The sequence below is a fragment of the Ambystoma mexicanum genome, chromosome 8 (assembly GCF_040938575.1).
Source record: "Ambystoma mexicanum isolate Mex_15411 chromosome 8, UKY_AmexF1_1, whole genome shotgun sequence".
Lineage (NCBI taxonomy): Eukaryota > Metazoa > Chordata > Amphibia > Caudata > Ambystomatidae > Ambystoma > Ambystoma mexicanum.
The window spans coordinates 769,181,704-769,203,809 of record NC_090929.1 but is presented as its reverse complement, the minus strand read 5'-3'; positions in this window follow the sequence as shown (position 1 = coordinate 769,203,809).

The following is a 22,106-nucleotide window of genomic DNA, read 5'->3' as shown; positions in this document are numbered from 1 at the left end:
TAGCATTAACTTTGTATTGATTTATGGCCGGCGGGGGAATCTGAAAAGTTTAATGAGAACCTTAATAATGTGGTATCCCCCTTACAATCAGCTAACTCTGCTGTTATTTTACTGTGAGACTTGAATCTTTCAAAGGGCCACCCTAAAGATCGGAAAGCCCGAAAGCTCGAGAAACACCTCAAAAATGATAATATTATCACTCATAACTGTGAACTAACCCATAAAAAAAAGGGAATACCCTTGACTGGGTGGGGAGTAGTAATATCTTTCTGAGGGAATTTGTAACCACACCGTGCGTTTGGTCTGATCATTACTCTATTTCCTGTCAATTACAACTTCCAATGCCACTCAAAGTACAACATGAACCTCTGAGTAAAGATCCTAAGTAGAAATTACCGGACCATTACAGCAGCTGACTTGACTGACTGCATGAATGGTTTTACAAAGGTAGCGGGCGCCCCTCTCTCGCAAGAACAGACATGATAACCTGTTCAGTGGTTATTAACCACTTGAGAGTTCGCAGCCACTGCTTTTACTCACTGTGCCTTTCACAGATGGGAAATATCCATTTGCATATCAGTCTTTGTCCTGCCCAGGGGCAGTCCAGCACCGAAATACAATGGCAACTCCAATCTGAACGAGAGTACCACCAGCAACCCCATACACGACTGCATGAATGGACTGATTACTAAAACAGATGACTCAGATGATCCAGATACTCTTATAACCCAGTATAATAAAGATTCAGCGACTATGATAGGCAGACTTGCCCTTCTGAAAACCTGAAACTTCAGAGATGCTCCTAATAATCGGAAATGGTTCTCTCCAGCCCTAGTACAATTGTAAGCTAGGAAGAGGCAAGCTAAGCATGACTGGCTGAAAGATACAACCCCCAAAAATAAAAATAAAATATGGTGTCTTAGGGAAAAAGAATATAAAGATAAAATCTCTGAAGCAAAAAGTAGCTATTTTAATGACTGTATAAATCTGGCAGGCAATGAAACAAGAGAACTTTTAAAACTTTTAGATCCTGGGAAAAGCCTAATTCTCTCAGTCATACTATCAAACCCACAAGGATGACTGTATCCAAGTCCAAAAATCCTTTTCCAACAAACTTCAGTGTGCTCAAAAAAAGATTAAGGAAGAGTTGGATAGACAGAAATCTACCCCTACTGATGCTGACTGTAATTTGGAACAAGACACTCTAACGGATGACAGTGCGACAAACAATTTAAGAGATAAAAGCCAAAGACCACCTATTGAGGGGTTTGGTTTTTCCATGATGACCATTGCAGAAACCCAAAATATATTAAAAACAATGCACCCCACAAGCTGAATTTAGAGCACAAAGATATCTTTGCCCCGTTTTTATGTAGATTTGTAAATGCCACTGTTAAAGTTGGTAGTATACCGTGATCTAATAAAGATATGGCAGCGACTCCACTTTAAAAAAAAAGAAGGTTTAGATCCTAAAGACGCAGCAAACCTACATCCTATTACAAACACACTGTTTCTAATCAAATTAGTTTATAAAGTCGCAACTACACAGTTTTAAGCCGATATGGCAACAGATGGCATTTTACATAAGAAGCAGTCGGGCATCCGATGCTTTCATGGCACTGAAAGTGCTTTACTAGACCTCCAGACCCATATGTTGTACATGTTGGAAAAGAACAGATTGGGCCTGCTGGTTTTACTTGATTTATTGGCAACGTTTGATCTGCTAGATCATGGAATCTTGTAGGAAACACTGGTCTCTGTTGGTAGCCTTTCTGAGAAGGCGGTCAAAAGGGTGAAATCCTTCCTGGAAGGATGCAAATAAAGGGCTTATTGGGGGGATTCATCATCTAAATTAGAAACTACCCTCTGTGGAGTTCCTCAGGGGGCATGTTTGTCCCCTCTGCTTTTTAATATATTCATTGTCCCTTTGTGCATGAACTTGGAAGAACTTGTTCTCTTTTTTATCAATTATGCGGACGACTTTTAGCTGCTGGTAGAGATTAGCGGAAATCATGCAGCAGACCGTGATTATGTTTAAATGCCACAAAGACAAAGTTGATGATATATGGATCACAACACGCCAGGACAGCTTGGACCAAGCGTTTGATAACTTTGAGGTTGAGAGTACCCAGATAATAGTGACGCCTAAAGTAAAAACCCTTGGCACCTACATGGAGGCAAGCTGGAAATGCAGGAGCCCCTGTGGAAGCCTTTGCAAAAAGTACCAACTACCATCTAAAAGTACTAAGGCAAGTAGCTCTCTTAAAAAGACAATCAGGCTGAACTACTTAGGGCAGTGATACTCCCATGCTTGAATTATTGCAATGCCCTATTGAGTGGTGCCAGTAAAGAAAACATTAAAAAACTGCACAAGGTACAAAAAATGCTGCAGTACGCGTGGTATATAAAATGGCCCGGAATGAACCTACATCCATAGCCCGGAGGGTGCTGTATTGGCTACCAATCGTCGCAAGGATTTCATTTAAGCTATTGACAGTATTTCATAAATCCATTTTTGGATTCGCTCCCCAATACCTTAAAGAAAAGGTGGTTATTTATCACCCTAAAAGAAATCTCCGATCTGCACAGGTTTGTTGCCTTAAAGTAGATCATATAAAAGGGACTCGGGGAAACGGTCGTGCATTCCCAGCACTGGCGGCAAGGACCAGGAACAAGCTGCAGGAGGCTCTCCGAAAGGAGGAGGATCACTTGGTCTAGCGAAAATTGCTGAAGATCAGATTGTTTGAGTACATTTTTGTGTTTTCGCTTGTCTCTTTGGTCCTCTACTCTGTGACAGCACCTGGATGCCTATGGGCTTTGGCGCTATAGAAGTGTAATAACATAACATAGCATAACAACGTACCACCATTAGTATGTAAAACCTAATGCATATGATGTCATATTTCTGTGGGTTTGGCCAGTAAATTGCATATTTTGGAAGCCTTGATGTGGATTGGAATCAATCTCAAATGCTCACTGAAAAACCTACGTTCCACACCCTTTCAAAGTCACCAGGTGCCACTGGTCTTCCTCCTTCCCTATCCCCTTCCCCTGCTAATTTCCCCATCTGACTTTAACTGGCTACCTGGTTCCCTCAGATTCTTACAGGATACCAGGCCCTCCTCGTCCAGTCTATCCGTGAACTTGATCTCCCCTGACGCCTCCCCTGACTTCCCCCTCAACCTGCACTTGCCATTCCGGGCCTCCTCCCCATGCAACTAGCCTGGCTGAGCCTGCATCCCTTGAGTTCTTCCAGCCCTGTACCTTGCACTTAACACATGGACCATCCCTCCAATGCACTTTCCCCTGGCACTATCTGCCAGACCTCCCCTGCAACTCGCTTATCCTCTGGGTCCACCCACCCTGACAGGTCAGCCCCCCCGCCCCCTGTCCCCCTCTGCCTTGCACTCCCTGTTACTGCACTTGCATGATCCGAATATTACATGGCCTAGTAGGACCATTTTTGTTTGTCTTCCCTGCCCCCGTCTTGCCTTGTTGCGCCTTGAAACACTTTTGTGCATAGGTGCATTATTAAAACCCAATAAATACTGTCATAACTATAATAAAACTTAAAACATGTTGCTGCTACTACATTCACCTCCTGCCACGTACCCCGCTCTTTCCTTATAATCACTCAACCATCAGGTAATACAGAGCTACCTCTCACCATGCATGCAGCCACATAAGCTGTAAAATCAATATGATTATTGTCACCCTGCTCCTCCCCCCGCTCCCGCATCTCTGCCCAAGATTCTTTGAGGTGGAAAACAGCTGGTGAATTCCAAGTCACCTCTCGCCTGTCGCAAAATATGCTGCCAAAACAAAGCCGTTATTCGAGCCCTGTTCTCTAAACACGCAGACAGATTGCTGCAAAGCGGACACAAATAAGCTGCGTTAGTTCCCTCCATGTTGCTCACATCTTGCCCAAAAGGACGATGATGGCTAGTCCTTTCTGGGCCTTCCTCACCTTTGCGCCACACCAATGGGCTCTTCGAATTAAACAGGGTGTGGAATGAGCCCAGCAGGGAGACCCAAAACAGGACGGGCGTACATGTCTACAGAAAGAGGTTTAGTGATATGAGTCACGTGATGCCCGCAACGGTGTTATGTAACTCTGTTGCAGAGAATAAATGATGAGGAGGAGGGAGCTCTCCTGAATCCATGTGAGCACTGAAGTCAGCTTCGTTCACAGCTGTAAAGGCCCATGGAGGAGAAATGAGACTGATCCTGTTATGCCATGAGAAAGGAGGTTGCTGCCTCCCTGTTAGGGAAGTGCACGTGCGCCTCCAGCACAATTTTTGGAGCACCCACCTGAGGGGCATTTAAAAAATATATAAAAAAGGAAATTGTTTTTTCTTTCCTCTTTTTCTCAAAGTGGAAGAGGAGTTTTGAGAGTTTTTCTTTACATCCTCACCCTTAATTTGTGTGACTCTGTCATTGGGCACGTCTTGCCTCACGATTGTGCTGTATTGCGGCCCTTGCTTGGAGGAGGGTGCCTGTGTGCACAGCGTGACATCACAGTTCGCAGTCTGTCGCCACCATGGGGGATGATCCAGCAGCAGTCACAGTTGCCCTGGCAGGGGCACTGGTACATCAGCAACAACGGGCATTGCCTGCCATCCCGGAGTTCCATGACTCAGGGGCGCCAGTGACCCTGGGCCCCAGATGGAACCTGTGGCTGAAACACCTGGAGATGTACTTCTCGGCGGTTGGGGAGGTGGACGACCAGGTGAAGAAGGCAACACTTCTGTATCCTTGGCCAGCGGTGCTAAAGCTATTTGAGACCTTGAGGCTGGCAGATGGAACCTACAATGCCACAAAGAACTCTCTGAGGGACTATTTCATCCCATTGGTAAATTTTGACTATGAGAGGTTCATGATGTGTGCGGCTAAGCAGCAGGAGGATGAGTCGCTGGACTTGTTGCATGGCAGGCTGAGACCCCTAGCAACCACATGCCCATGGACCAGTGAGGAGTAGATGGTACGCAACCAGCTAATACAGGGTTGTGCCTTCTGAAAACTGGGGAGTCAGATCCTGAGGGAGCCAGGCTCACCCTGGTGAGGATCCTTTAAATGGGAGGTTCCTATGAGTTGGTGGACACGAGAGTCTCCAACATGGACGAGGCCATGAAGATGGTAAAGCTGGAAGTTATGTGCGCCATTGGATGCCAGCAAGGTGCCAGAGGGGGTCGGTGAGGAAAGGGTCACATGAGAGACAGGGGGCTGGAAACAACAGATCAATGCACATTGTGCGGGTATGACCTCCTTCATGCAAAGAAGTGGGCAGCGAAAGGGCACTTGTGTGGGAGATGTGGAACAGTGGACCACTTTGCGTGCATGTGCAAAGCCCCGGGCCAGTTAGCACACTGTGAGGTATCTCCAAAATGAGCATGTTTGCTCAGAGATGTTTCCCCATACTTGCACAGGTGGACTAGAATCAGGATCAGCAAGCGCATGACCCAGACCCCGAGGATGAGGTGGAAGACGTTTACTTCATTTCCAGCCTCAGTGACTTGAGAAATAAGAGAAAGATACAACCAAGATGTGCATTATCAGTGGATAGCTACAAAATCCCTGTACTGATAGACACTGGTGCATCGGTGAGCGTGATGGTGGTGGAACATTACAAGGGACTGCCAGGTCCACCGCCTCTAGCACAGATGAAAGTAAGGACTTTTACTTTTGGTGGCAAACAATCGCTTCCCCTGAAAGGAGTCTTTGTGTTGAGAGTGGGACATGGTCCAAACACCATCAAGGTGAGATTCTTCGTAACTGACGTAAGCAAGGGCCCTCTGTTAAGTTGTGCTGCGGTGAAGGCCCTGAAGATTGTCAGCTTTTCATATGGGGTCTACGTAGAGGACATTCACAAACTGCTGCAGAGATTTGAGGAAGCGTTTGTTGGCGTGGGTAAGTTAAAAGGAGACCCTGTCAAACTACACATAGATGAATCGATTCGCCCTGTGATGCTCAAACACAGAAGGGTCCCATTCAGACTCAGAGACCAAGTGGACAAGGAGGTTGAACGGCTAGTCGAGAGGGACATCATTGAGACTATTGAGAGGGCCAACCCCATGGGTGTCACCGATCGTGGTGGCCCGCAAGCCAAAACAACCAGAGTCAGTCCAGATTTGTGTGGACATGCGCCTTCCCAACAAGGATATCAAGCGTGAATGTCACATCACACCCACCCTAGATGACATCATTGCGGAACTCCAAGAGGCAAAGTTCTTCTCTGAGATGGACTTAAGAGCCGGCTATCATCAGTTGGTCCTGCATCCCGAGTCGCAAAACATCACAACGTTTACAACCCACAGAGGCCTGTATAGATGTAAGAGGCTCAGTTTTGTTGTATTGTAGCGCTTGCAAGCAGGGCACTGACGGACACAGAGCAGCATTACTCGCAGATAGAGCGGGAGGACCTGGCGGTGCTCTGGGGGTGCATGCACTTCCGGCTCTACATACTGGGGAGGCCCATGATGGTGGTGCCTAATCACAAACCACTGCTACCCATTCTAGCAGGGTCGTCATCAAAACCCCGACACATATTGAGCTATGGATGCTGGCTCTCCTCGAGTATGATGTCTCTCTGATATATTGGCCAGGGGAAAACAATGCCACAGATTATCTGTCAAGGCACCTTGAGAAGTCCTATGTGGAGGACGTCGACATGGATGTCGAGGAACATGTGAAGATGGTGGTTGAGTCAAGTGTACCAAACTTCATGTCAGTGCAGGAGATGGCAGAACACTCTGCCGAAGACAAGTGTTTCTGCTTACTAGGGGAAGCTCTCAGGGAAGGAGACTGGAAGTGGACCCTCATGGGGCTAAACAGGCGCACGCAAAAGGCAAAGGTCACACTGAAACAGCTCTGGAATGTGAGGAGTGAGTTGTCTTTCTCTGAGTCAGGACTCCTGTTGAGGGGCCAGAAGATGGTGGTACCCTCAGCACTGGTGAACAAGTTCATAGCTCTGGCACATCACAGGCATCAGACAACTGCTAAAACCAAGCCACAGCTCAGGTTAAAAGTGTGATTCCCCAACTTGGAAAAGCTCTTGATGAATTTGTGAGGGACTGCGTCTGGTGCTAGGCTGCTGCCCCTGTGCAGAAGGAACCCCAGATCAACTTGATGCCCAGAGAAACCAATTCATGGGAGGTCATGCATATGGACTTTGGCTCGATAGGAAGAGAGACACACCTTTCTCGTGGTGATTGATGAGTGGAGCCAATATACGGAAGTGGAATTTATTGTTTGAGAACATCGTTCCAGCAGTGGAAAAGATGTTTGCCTCCCACAGGTTCCCAAAGGTGGTGTGCACAGACAACGCTTCGCCCTTCCAAGGGGAGAGTTTTGCCTACTTTCTGAGTGAGTGTGGAGTAAGACACCAGAACTTCTTGCCTCTATGGCCCAGAGCCATTGGGGAATGCAGAGCACTTCATGCCGATGCTGAACAAAGTGTTCAGTATCGCTCACGGACAGGGGCAGTCATTGCATCGAGCCCTCTACCAATTTATGAGATAGTACAGGGCGACTCTGCACAGGTCTACGGGGGTGGCCCCAACAGAGGTCATGTTCCAGAGATGTCTGCGGGGTCTCTTACCAGATGGTCCTATGAGGGAACCAGGAGTGATCGATGCAGAGCAGCTAGCTGATGACTGCCGGAAGCAGCACGACAGGGAAAACATCTGGAGGAAGCTGTGTCCCCTGACATAGCGCTGGAGGACGGGGTGCTAGTCAGGAACCGGCACCCAGAAGGGAAGATATCACTGCCCTATGACCCTCAGCCGCTGGATGTGGTAGGAGTGAAGGGGTCCTTGGTGACAGCATCTGACAGGATTAAGACAGTGACCCGCAACTCCAGCTTCTTCAAAAGACTCAGAGGCAGTCACCCTGGGGATCATAGTCCAGTGCAGAGTGAGGGTAACCCACGACCAAAAGGTGCCTGGAGACCTGAAGGAGTGCGAGATCTGGGCCCAGGTGGAGAGGATGAGTTCCGCGGACGTGCAGGTAGGAGATATCCACTGAGAGAGTCCTGATGCCATCCATCATGCCTGAGGGAACATGTGCTTGATGATTAATGTTGTATTAATATTGGGCTGGAAAAAGGCATGGACTGTTACACGTATGATGTTTTCAGGTTTACCTGCAATTATGTTAAGGTTTGATTTGTTGCTGCACTCTCATGTTTATTTGTGTGATAATGTTTTCATTGTTATGAAAAAGAAGGGTTGTAGTAACGCGAGTCACGTGATTCCTGCGACAGCGTGATCTAACTCTGTCGCAGTAAATAAATTGGGTTTCCGGGGCGCTGTTGAGCAGCCAAGGAAGATGGCTGCCTAGTCTGGGAGCTCCGTTATCGCCCACCAGATTATCCGCCTCATCGTTCATCCGCGACATTCTTCCGTGCTGGTGCCATGATTTTATTACTGGGGCTCTTCTGCTGCTGTGGCCGTAATTTGGGGAGAAAACATGGCTTGCATGCTGAAGATTGGACGCTTGGGCCCGCTGCGGCCTCTCGGCCTGTGTGGCCGCTCTGGGAGCGGGTGCTCCCTGGGGCGCTGGGCGCGGTGCCGGCATCCCGGGCGCTGTCCCCTGCCCGCTACCTGCTGTGCCCTGCTTCGAGGGGGTGCCCTCCCTGCATCGGGCGGGCCCCGGGCCCCCGCGAGTTCCTGCTCGGAAGCCGGCGGGCCGTGTGCGGGAGCGGCCTGCCCCGGAGTGCGGGAGTCGGCGCTCATGCGCGCGAGCGCGCTGTCCCCCCGCTTGTGAGGCCTGGATTGCCGGGGTGCAGCGTCGAGCCGCGCCTGTTATCTTCGCCGGCCCGCTAGATGTGCGGGTCCTTCCCGGCTCGCCTCGCAGGCTTGCCATAGGACCTGCTGCGGCCGCCTGGGTGAATCGTTCTGTTCTTCCAGACCTGCAGGGACCCATCGGATGCCACCTACTGCGTTCAACTTATGGACACTGCAGTTGTGTGGGGCCCTCACGCGCCGCCCTGCCTCCCGGGATTGGGGGCAGGCCTGGACTCCGGCGGTGGCGCCCTCGTTGTTACACGGACTGTGCTGCGTTGGAGATATACGGGTTAGCTACCCGATGCAGTGGAGAGGTGGGTGTTCTTGGATGTGCCCCCTTCCCTCCCCTCTACCTGCCTTTTCCCAGTGTCGCTGCTTGGAGGTCAGCCTGCCCAGCCTACCCCTAATATTATCTGACAGTGTGATTTGTGTGGCTGACCCCTCTTGTGCGGGGACTGGACCAAATATTACCTCTTGGATGTCTTGATGACTACATGCTCGCACGTGCTGGAATGCCCCCGCCGCACACATATTTAACTTAAAGTACTGAAGATAAGGGGAGGCAGCCTTTTCCCTAATACTTGCAGAGGGGGACAGTGTCACCTGCAAACGCCGGGAAGGGAATCCGCCGGCCTTGCTGGGGGCACACTGTCTGTTGAAACCAGCCGTACTCTGGTGCCACTGCCTGCGACCTTCCCTCGGGCTTCTCCCCCTGGCCTGTTCCCCCTTTGACAGCTTGGGTGCTGCCACTGTTCACCTATCTTCCCGGCGGTAGGAACCCTTCCTCCTCTAACACCTATATCTCTGTGTCAGCCTTGATTCTTACCCGGAACAATGTCCAACAGATCGCGTGGCGCTGGCAAGGTGGGCGCTATGGACAAGTTCTCCAAGGCGGCGCCCAAGGGAGACCAGGCGTCATCCGCTTCAGCTCAGGAGGAGGGCGACCTCCTGCTGGACCCTCCGCAGCCGGACTGGGCCACTATGATGGAATCTATGGCCAAAAACTTTGCAGCCTTTCATGAAAAACTAGATGGAATTAATGCTAATGTGGCGTCATTAAGGGCTAAGCTTGACCAACACAGGGCTAGGATTACCGAAGTGGAGCAGAGGACTGGCACCACAGAAGGTCAAATCTAAATGCGACAACCTCGAATCACGGTCGCGAAGGAATAACATTTGCATAATTGGGGTCCCCGAATCCGCACTCAAAGGGCCCATGGAGCTAGCGGTGGAAAAACTCATCAAAAATCTCCTGGATGACCCCTACCTCTCGCAATTCTTCACGGTTGAAAGGGCTCACCACTCCTTGGCACCTCGGCCGCGGCCGGGAGATTTCCCCAGGCCTATCATAGCTAAACTGCTCAGCTATAAGGACAGGGACCACATACTCCGTTTGGCCAGGGAGAAGGGGGAATTGAGGCTGGATTCACAAATAATCAGGATCTTCCCCGATTTCTCAGTGGGGGTGCAGCTGGAGAGACGCAGATTCGATGGGGTGAAAAAAATGCTACGGGACAGGAAGATCGAGTACGCAATGCTTTTCCCCACACGCCTTAAATTCACCCATCGGAACAGGCTCTACTTCTTCACGGTCCCGGACGAGGCTGTAAAATTCATAGAGGCGCAGATCCTGCTGGCGGAGCCCCCCGAGGTACCGATGGACAACGACTAGAACCGGCCGCTTGCTCTCCCCTTATGATTCTGTCTTGATGCCCTTCAATACATGCATTCTTGCTTTGTAACCTCACTTACATCAGCCGATCTTCAAATTATGTTGTTTAATAGTAATTTGTATTATTACTGGTGGGCGGAACGGCAGCGGCGGCCCCCACTGCAGCTGCAATTCCTGTAGAGTCTAAATGTTTGTGTTATTGCCTCGGTTGGGCGCTTTTCCAGGCATTGCCAAGTTGGGGATGGCACGCATTAGTTCACTCTAAGGGTGGGTATTCACACACCGCTAGTTGGGTCAGGGTGGTGAGGGTGGGGGGGTGGAAAGTTGGGGTAGGTTACAATCAAAATGGCGCAGGGGTTGAGACAGGTTACAAAGGGTGGCACAATTATGATGTGGCAGCACACATGGCGTTTATCAGTGGCAGGTCCTTTGCTTGGGATGTCCCGTAGGCTGCCTACATGGCGATTACAATGATGTCATGGAATGTTCGTGGCCTGACAAATTTTATGAAGTCTCGTAGGATTGTGGCCTACGCACAGAGGCATGGGGTCAAGGTACTCCTACTGCAAGAGACACATGCACTTAAACACCTATCATCGAACATTGCACAAACTTGGGGTCTTAATAGATATTACACCCAATACTCCATCCAAGCTAGAGGAGTCCTGACCCTCATCCACAAGTCAATCCACTTCACTCTCCGTTCATCCTACATCGATGCAGAAGGCAGATATGTGATCCTACACTGCACCTTGGCTCACGAAGAATGCTTACTGGTCAATGTATACGCGCCCAACACTGACTCCCCCGAGTTTTTTGACGGAGTGGCGGCCATACTCATGAGATATATAGACATCCCTATAATATGGGGTAGAGACATGAACCTGATACTGGACAATTTACTAGACAGGACGACGACCACCCGCAGACCCACGTCACGAGCGACCAAATGTCTCCTCTCACACATGGACTCTCTCAATTTACATGATGTATGGAGAACGCTCCATCCCCATGACAGAGACTACACTTTTTATTCAACTGACAGTTCCTCAAGAAAAGATTTATTCCTCTTATCTGACAGACCGGTGGGGAGGGTCTGGGATGTCACGATCCTGGCACACACGCTCTCTGATCATTCCCCCGTACTCCTGCGGATACAACTCGGCGATGCAACACCGTCAAGACCCGCCTGGCGCTTCAAATCCACCGCCCTAGCTGACATTGTCTTTAAAGTTGAGATCCTAGCGGATATAGCCACGTTCTTCGAAAAGAACAATGCAACCAACACATCCAAAGGGACTAGAAGAGAAGCCTTTAAGGTTTATATCAGAGGGATGTGCATCTCTACGGAAGCTGGAGTCCTGAAAGCTATAAGGCAAGCCCTAACCATCTCTGAAACCAAACTTAAAGAACTCGAACAGGAGTACCTGACCACTCAGTCCCCACTGACCCTAGCGGCAATCAGAGCAGAGCTGGAGAGGTTTGAGTCACATGCTATGAGTGAGGTGCTATACTATACATGCCCTGTTACTGCCCGTAAATATGGGGAGGGGGACAGACCGGGCAGAACCCTGGCCAGGCTAGTCCGTGCCAAGACTGGGGGGGGGCCGCATTGATAACATCATAGACGGGAGCGGAGTGAGACACTGGGCGGATCAGTCCATACTAGGCACCTTCACTAGCTTTTACGCCAACCTGTATGGTCCCCAACCGGAACATTCGGCCCAAGACCTAGACGACCTACTAGAGAGCATCCCTATGACCCTTATTTCCCAAGACACCCGGGAAATATTAGACGCTCCGTTCACTCTGGAGGAAATCGTTCAGGTAATATCAGGCCTTCCCAAAAAAAAGCGCCTGGCCCGGACGGGCTCACGTCTGAGTTTTACCAGAAACATGTGGCTATATTGGCGCCTGTTTTACACGGGGTCTGGTCCGAGTCACTTCGGTTGAAGTGCCTCCCCCCTTCCCTTAGGGAAGCTTTAATAACAGTCCTTCCCAAACCTGGAAAACCTCCGGATGAATGTGGGTCCTACAGGCCCCTATCCCTTATTAATACTGACATGAAAATCCGTGCTAAGATAATTGCAAACAGGTTTCTTCCTTTCATGTCCCACATGATCCACGCGGACCAGTGTGGCTTCATCCCTGGTCGATTCACGGCGCTTAACATTTGCTGCCTGTTTAATGTGGTGTCCAGAATTGATCCAGGCGCCGATGCGGTGACGGTAACGCTGGATGCCCAAAAGGCTTTTGATATGGTCTCATCGCAATATCTGTGGGCCGTGCTGGAGAAAATGGGGTGGGTCCAAATATGAACTCTTACATAAAACTCTTATACACGGACCCACGAGCTAGGGTTCTTGTTAACTCTGTTCCCTCCTCTCCCTTCACACTACATAGGGGCACTCGTCAGGGATGCCCATTCTCTCCCCTCCTCTTTGCGTTCTCTATCGAACCTGTGGCTGACCATGTTAGAGGACGCCACAGCAATAAAGGCATTTGACTACGGGATGCACCAGAGATCATCTCTCTATACGCAGATGATGTGCTCCTATATGTCCGAAATCCCTCCACGAATCTGGACCCGATCATTCGTGATATTACCAAAATAGGTACATTCTCAGGCTTCACAATCAACTACTCTAAATCCGAAATTTTCCCTCTTACTGTGGCAACTCAACAACCGTCCTGTGAGTACCCTCTACGTTGGTCCCCGGGTGGGGTTAAGTATCTCGGAGTGCAGATATCGCTAGCCAAGTCCTCCCTATTGACAGAAAATTACGAGACCGCGGCACAACTTGTCATCTCCAGGTTCTCCAAATGAGCAATTTACCCTTATCCCTGGCGGGCAGACTCTCTCTAATAAAGATGATACTCGTCCCCAAGCTCCTGTACGTCTTTGTTAATGTACCGATCTGGCCTAGGATACAATACTTTAAGAGGCTCCACTCGGAGTGTGCACAATTTCTCTGGCACCCGGGTTCGGTCCGGAAAAATTGGCAACATATGACGCTGCCCTATGACAAAGGGGGGTTCACAGCCCCAGACCTTCGCCTGTACTGGAATGCAGCACAGGCCCAGCACGCCTCCCATTGGTACACGCTCCAGAATCCGCCCATACATGTAAACCTTGAGAAATTGGCGGGAGTGGGGGACTAATATCATGACCCTGCTACTGCATCGCGCATTCCAAACTGACGCTCAGGCAGACCCGATGGCCACTACGCTCAGGGCATGGAGGAGCTTCCTAGGCTCTGACCAGGGACAGCACCCATACTATAAGTGGCTTCCCCTGTGGCAGTTTCCCGGACTCCCTCCCCTACATGACCAACCTCTCGTACACCACTGGGAAAACCTGGGCTACCGTGCCCTGGCTGACCTCTTCCCTGATGGTGCTTTTATCACCCCTGAGACATGGCGCCCTGAACATTCCAACTCTCCGCTTGAAATGCTGCAGTATTATAGGCTTAGAGCTGCAGTGCGGACTATGTGGCCCTCATGCCCTATTGAACCCCCAGACTCTCCTGAAATACAATACATAGCAAACTCCGGAGGCGCCAAGCGTATAATAACCCATCTGTACAAAATGCAGCTGAGTAAATCTGCGGATACCTCTCTCAAATCACGCGAAGCGTGGGTTAGGGAACTTGGGATGGAAATTACAGACGGTCTCTGGGGCACAATGTGTACACACACACGAAGGGTCTCCCTTAGCGCCAGATTCCGCTGCATACAATTTAAGCTCCTTAATAGGCTCTACTACACACCGTACAGAGCTGTGTCATTTACAGGAACCCCGACTCCCGTGTGCCCTAAATGCAAATCCCGCGAAGCGGATCACATACACATGTTCTGGTCCTGCCCCGCACTCAACACGTTCTGGGCTGCCGTGACGGAGGCACTCTCCGAAATAGTTGGTTCTCCCGTGAACAGGGAGCCACTTGCCCTATTGTTTGGTGCTTGGGAAGGTGAGAATGTAAGGAAAATGTCAACATTTTTGAATGTGAGTGCTATTGTGGCCAAAAGATGTATATTGCAATGTTGGAAGCGCCGCAATCCTCCCACTTTCACGAGGTGGCTGAAGGCCCTTACCTGGACACAAATGTGCGAGGAAGAATACATTGGATCCCTGCCTTCGACATCACGAACCAAAAATGTCTGGTCAGAATTTTGTAGCTACTTCAATAGTAGAGATGAGGTGGAATTGACTCCAACTCCCCTGCCAGGTCAGCACGATATGCTATGTGAAGTCTAACTTTTCCTATTGGTTTCCCCTTGCCTGTGTGTGCTTATGGACGCCTCTCTGCGATATCACTCGATGTTATTTTCAGATGTTCATTTTAACCATGGAGTGCTGCCAAATGAGCGGTTATGCTGTCAGCTCATTGCTATGTAGGTTGTGCTGTGCCTGTCTTAGCCTTTATGCCAATAAAAAAAGTTTAAAAAAAATAAATAAACTGGGTTTCCCACCACATGTGCATCAGTGTGCAGGCAGAGCCTGGACAGAATGCATGTGTGCTTGTGTCTGTGTGGGGGCCGGGGGCTGCCATCCTGCACTGTTGGTGGGCTTCACAACAACAGGGAGCTGGCGCTGTTGGGCCATCCACCCAGCACAGATATACTGTAATGCTGGAACAGGACTCATGAAATGGAGTGGGGGGGGGGGTCGAGGCTCACAAGGCCTGCCCACCGAAGCAGTGTCTAGACCCTGCATGTACAGGGCCCACATGGGATCCCTGACCCTCAACCCCACTCACCTCTAAACTCATCCAGCGATGTGTGTCCTGAAGCTCTGGCCTGCTGGGCATAGCTTCTCTCACCCTTAAAAAGGGGAAACCCTTTAGACCACCCTCTTAATGTGAGGGGAGTGGCTTGAGGTGGTGATGGATAGCAAGGAGGGACTGCTGCCTGAGGATCATTGGCTCACGGTTCATTAGCTTGGCCAAGCTAAATTCTTAATATTGCAAGATTTTACAAAAGAAAGTCCAGCATATTCTGAGATAGTAAGGTGGTGGAAGAGGATAGAATGGTCCCCAGTACCCTGTCACCCCTAAGAGGAGAAGGCAAAACAATATGAACACAGTACCAGTAACGTGTTACAGAATAGCTGAACAATGATAAAGGAACCTTTCAATAAACACTCTGGACAGTGTATGCTCTGATGTACAGCCTTTTAAGTGTATGTATTATGGTCACCAGCTTCACTTGGCATAGCACATGACAAATCCATAAAATCTTAGTACACCAACCTTAATTTCAGCACAACATTGTATTAAAGAACACGACGAGTGACAAGTTCCAGAATGTACCTGACCAAAGTCCATCAGAAATCCATTCAAATTCAGCCTAACCAATGTCTAATATACATATACAGGCATTACTCCTAACTAGTATGGCTGTAACCATAAAAAAACTCGAAATGAACACTTTCTGCTTGCAAAAATATAACACTTTCGGACTACAGTTTATTTCACATGCATTGTGTCCTGCTGCTGCAGAGTCTGTAATCCTCCATTAATGACTCTTGTCAGGTTGTGGGTCTATTTGACATAAAACGTTTGACCTAATCACATTTGATCGAATTTATTTGACAATTCTTTTTGGTCTAAAATTAGACGAGACCCCCTGCAAACCCTTCACTTCCCCTCTAACAAATCTATATCTTTACCCACCCCAATATTTAGGTCGGAAAAATGACATCAAATGTTTTACGTCAAATATTTTTAGGAAAATTATGCTAATACCCTTGGCAATAGTGGTTAATTTAATTTGCCAGATAATATTCTTTGCACCAGCAACTGCAAGTAACTAGAAAACAAAAATATGACAGGGAGAGGTGCTAAAATGTTTTCCCGAAAGTGGTGTTAAACGTTGGGGAAGAATGCAACAAAGTTTGCTCGCATTCATTTTCCCGCAACCCAAATCTTACGTGTGATAGTATGGGACATGGGAGTAATCTAGGAACAAATGGCACTTTTGTCACTTTTGTGAGTCAGGTGTACTTTGCCAATTTATTTCTCCACAAATCCCTTTGCTGAAAGAAAACAAATCTTAGTAAATCGGATCTAATATGTCCAGAAAAGGAAAAGGAATTTCTGTAAAAATGTGAATGAATTCACTCTCTAACTACTACAAACAAAATTTAGCAGATAAATTGAGCTGAATGTCAACAGTGATTCGGGCCAACATGTGTCCTTATTGCTTTGTAAAGGGCATCCGTACAGATAACTTATAACATGTGCTGATAAAATCTTCACACCTTCTTGATCAAAGGAACATTGGAGATAAAAAGGCACATCTTCTTGAAGCTGACATCATGTTTCCATCAGACTGACTTCAACCTCATCTCCAAAATGTTAATGAAAAGTTCATTTCAAATAGTTTACAGGTCATGGCAGGTTTTATCTTTGAAACTGTTTTTAGTCCACAAAAACACACCTGGAAAAATCTGTTTTTCTCACAAAGAGGCAGAATGAAATAGGAAGATTCAAAATGCATAGGCCACATCTTGCACATATGGGGAAACTGGATACCTGACTGCAGCCCCATTTCCTGGGGCGACTCCCCGGGGAACAGAGCTTAAGGCGCCCAGGGAGGGGAGGCCAACCCAGACAACTGCCTCTGCGTTTTGCTGCCGGTACAAAGTTAAGCATTCCTTTGTTTCAAATAAAGGAATGCATATTCTGAACACAGACAGTGAGATGCTCCGGTGACACACAGCCTCCGCCCCCTCCCCAAGTGTCCAGAATATGCTCTTTGTGTTGATAGAGCCTTTAAAGTGGGGGCCTTTTATAAAAGATGGCTTATTTAAAAAGCCATTGTTTTTACACCACAGTAATAAGAACTGAACATGGGTTATTTGTATTCTGAAGGCCAGGACAAAGCATCAGTTAGCTGACCAAATCTATGGGCCTCATTATAAGTTTGCTGGTCCGGGAACTACGGTACCGGTATACTTGCCGGTACTGTAGTTCCTGGACTGGCAAACTACGAGTTGTGCTCGCGGTGCCTTTCTTATAAACGGTGTCTGTGCATCCGACCTTCCCAATCAGCCCTATGTGGCCGAATGGCAATGGGGAGCATCTTTTTCCTGGTGCCCGCAAATGGGAAATTACCGGACCCGGCAGGGCCGTAATGACCCGGTAATTGCCCAATTGCGGGTACCGGATAAAAAATGACACCAGCGGCAGCCGTGCCTTTATTATAGGCACGGCTACCACCGATGTCATAAAGAGGTATTCTTCCAAGAGAATTAACATGCCACACAGAGAATGTTGAAAAATCAGTTATTTATTTTCATGTCCTTTTATTTCACACACCAAAACCTTTTTTGGGATATTACTTTTTAGTTACATATGGCAGATGCCTGAGAAGGCTAACTGTCATTTTCTTGTCTAAGTGGTCAAGCAGCTGCTTTGGGACATGGACTAATTGCATACCCTCCCCAACAAAGAACTTTTCATTATCTTACACGCCAACCACTGCCAGATGGTTCCTCAATGTGACTAGACACCTTGGTTAGGAAATCGGGGCTTATTGTGCATTACCATGCAGATAGTAGTCTGCGGCAAATCAATGCTGTGATGTGTGCAGCAATGATTTGTGCAGTGGCCAAGTCACAACCCTGTTTGTTAAGGCATCTATGTTCTACTCCTCTATATAACAGCACATATGACTTTTTTGTTTGATGTGTCCCATTTTCATACAATAGCGCACTGAAATTGTTTGTGTATGTAGCTCTAATGAGTGTTCCATACTGTCCCCACACTTAATAAATGATTTAGATTGCAGAAAATATATTAAAACACGAGAATGCACAAAGGGTGCTGTAGGGGGATCTCAATGGGTGGAAACAACTGATGGGAGATACATGTATTTTGATCATACAGGGGAAAACAATTCGCTTTGCGATAGTGTTATGCAGAATACATTGCATGCACGTAGTAGTTATAACATGAACCACTGCTGCATTTAAGAGTAGGTCTGAATCCTCACAGGCCGGGTTGGAGATACAGAGGCCTCATCTCTTGCTTGATTTTCACATTCTAATTCCCAAGCGCTGCAAGGAACACACACATACACCCAGATATAAATGTATCAAGATGTACATTTGATCAATTAGGTAGGAATGCAAGCAGCTAAATGGGAGAAGGGCCACAGCCCTGTACAAAGGCCACGCTCATGGGGGCCAGGGCAGAATTCTTGGGTTGGCAAAACATGAACTGAGATTTAGGACACTAGCGCCCCCTGTGATGATGGCTATTCCATTTGAACATCCAGAGGAACAGGGACGATACTCTTAAATCCTGCATGGATCAGTTAGCTATCAAGCTCACCTCTTGGGAGGAGTAACTGATACAGTGGGGGAGTCAAGTACAACAAGGTCCATGATTTGTACCAAGGAGAAACACATGCAATGCCAATAGTGTGGGGAGGATGATGGGGGTGCCCGAATGTCTGGGACGAGAAAAGAGTTGCTTTGTTTGCAAGGACCAGGCTCATTTCGAAGTTATCTGCTGAGTTCATGCTGGCAGCCAGGTGCACATCACGTGGTTTGGTTAGGAGTAAAGACAGGGTGCTGTCTTTTTAGTTTATATAATTATCTTGCAGCACATCAAAGTGGAAGAGATTGTTACCCACGCCTGGTGAAGATGGAAGAGAAGACAACATGACCAGTCAAAAGAGGGGTTACATGTAATTGTTAGCATGATTATATGCGGCACCCAAAGAGAGTGGGGGATGACTACTGTATACTGTGCGCGTCATGGAAGATGATTTGTATGTTATAAGATTAACTCAATTTTTAGGATGAGAGCGAGCTCTTTGATGGTATATTTATAATACGTTGTCGCCCATTCCTTTTTGTGTACAAAGAAAAGCCCTTGTTCTTCTCCAAAAAGGATACACCTTTTTCCCTAGTGGGTTGTTTTTTCTTGATCTGGTTTTTGGAGAGTTACCCTACATTATTGATGACCATGTTATTCTAGACTTCCCAGCAAAGATGGAGAATTCCTGGACGCACATCTGGATGTGCCGCGGCCACCTGCAATGACCAGTCACCTTGGGAGTAGCTTTTCGAGGTCTACAGCAGCCGTGTTACCAGAATTCCTGTCGGATCTTTGGAGCAGGGCAATGTCCCCGGATTTTGCAAGCCATTAACGGGATCCTGTGTCGGAGGACTTTTGGCAAACACATAGATGTAATTGCACCTTATTCAGAGAAAATCAAGTGGGGTATGGGAACAGAGTGTGAATGGCTGAGTGTGTGTGCTTTGGGAGGATTTAATTGGTAGGTTGGAAATCCACGTGATGTTGTATATAAGGTTATGTTTATTTTTTATATAGAGGATTCTGGTGTAACGGGACCCTTTTCTATGGTATTAGGGAAGAAGACAGTGCTGTATAATGGAGATAAAAGGATACAGTTAGAGACACCGTCAATTTAGTGGGTATGTGATCCCTCTGCCCAGTATAAGGGGGGAGCATGAGAACGAGAAGTAGTTGAGGTAGAGGCTTTTGTGGGCCAGGGATCTCCTTACCCAATATAAAGGGGGTGTTGGAAGAAAAGTAAAATTTATAGTGATTTTTGTTGTTGCCAATTTTTGTTGCGCTTAGTATGAGGCTGAGGGAGGGCCTGGCATGTTTTGTAATAGGAGGTTTGTGAGGAGTGAGTGGATGCGTGTCTGAAGGAAGTGTGAACGGGAATAAGTATTGTGGGGGGAGAGCATCCATGGTGGGTGGTAAACTTGGGAAAAGGGGCATTGGTGAGGGGTACAGTTTGTTGGGTTAAGGCAAGGGTGTTTTCACTGTTGTAAAAGAGTGATACAGGGGCAGCTGCAATGGAGCTGGCAATCCCGTTGGAATACATGTGCAAAGCCCTTCCTTTGTTTCGAGAACAAATTCTCAAGTATCATAAGGAATGGCTAGCTGAAGCAAAAGGAGGGATGTATAAGCCACGGCCAGAACAGGGGACAAATAACAGAGTAATACTAAGTCATAAGTACACATTTTTACCGGCAAAATATAAAGGGAAAACATTTTTAAAAAGAAAAGCGGTATTAGAACTATGGAAAATGGTGTAGCATTTGGAAGATGGTTCTACAGAATCCCTAAAGACTAGGAGCAATCTGGTCACCCCATGTGCCACTATACCCACTATTGTTACTGTCCCAGGTGCCCCTGTGCCTCAACTGATGCAGTTCAATGTTCCCCATTAGAGTGTTAACCTACAAGTAGTGCATCAGGATATACGAACCCCATGTATTTTCCCCTGACTGTCACAGCTCCTCTGCCACCCATGCCTGCACAATACCACAACCCCCCTAAACTCACAGAATCTGCTGCTGCGAGGGGTAAAGTGCCAAAGGTAATTGATATAAAACCACAGAAGGAGTTGGCATATGCATTAAAGAAGGTGGAAGGTGAATTGGAACGATTAAAATTAGATAGTAGAGATGGAGAGCAGATGTCTGTAGCTAACAATGAATGGTGAGCGGGAGATATTTTGTTTTGGATAGATAGTACAGCCATTAAGGATATGTAGATAGAGAAGGAAAGAGTGGAGAGGAAGAGACAGGAGGAGAGCATGGATTATGATATGGTATGGTCGGATGATGAATATGATGGTACGCAAGGAGGAGAAGAGGAATGGGACACTGTAAATTAGTTGGAAGAAGAGGAACAACCACCTGCGATCTCTCCGCAAGCAGAACTTTTTTGAGGACCTAGGTTATGAAATAGGTATGGACGGATAGCAGTGGGTAAGAGGTTGGTGTCAGGATAAAGGAAAGTTGGGAAGACGGTAGAAGCACAGTTTCCCTTATTACACATGGGAGTGGGGAGAGCACAGTATATACCGTGGGCCAATATGAATAAAAACAATATTATCAAGGCTCTCTTGTCTCTCACTGCTGGAGCGGGTAAGTGGATATATGCTTTTGAGAAGCAAACAGCTGGTACAACTTTGGTACTAGGAGATCTGAAAATCCTGTTTGTTTGTATACTGGGAGATTAGGCTGATAACATATGAATTAAAGCTGGTTACCCGGGTCTGAAGTTGGGTAATGAAAGCCATGACGGGGCACATTCCAGGTTGCAGAGCAAGATGTGAGATGATGAGGATCCTGCTCAGTACATATTACACATACAGGAGATATGGAGGGCAGAAACAGGAGATTCTTGAGATTGAGTGATTCCATTCTTTAATTGTTTTGCAAAAGGGGACTTCTGAAGGCAGTACAGAAAACTCTAGACAAGATAGTGAGTTTTGAGGCAAAGGGCAGAGTGGAAATTCAGTGTATTATTATACAACACTGTAAACAGCTTAAAGAAGAGTACAAGGAATCACTACAGTGAGTTCAAGCAGAGGAAGCTAAACTGGTTCAGAAGAAATTAGATACAGTTGTGTTGGAGGGGGCTGTAGTGGCAGTGCAGCCAGAGGGATCAGCAGATCTCAGGGTGGTTCAGGCTGACATGCTAGTGGAACCTGAGTGGGAAGGTGTGGGGAGGCGTAAATGATTGGGCATGTGGGTATCAACCACATTTCCAAGGGGAATTTCCAAGGGGGGCTTCAGCAAGGCCAAGGGGGGATTCAGGAGCCCGGGGAGGATGCAGAGGTTTTGGAGAAATTGGAGTTTGGGGCGGAGAAGT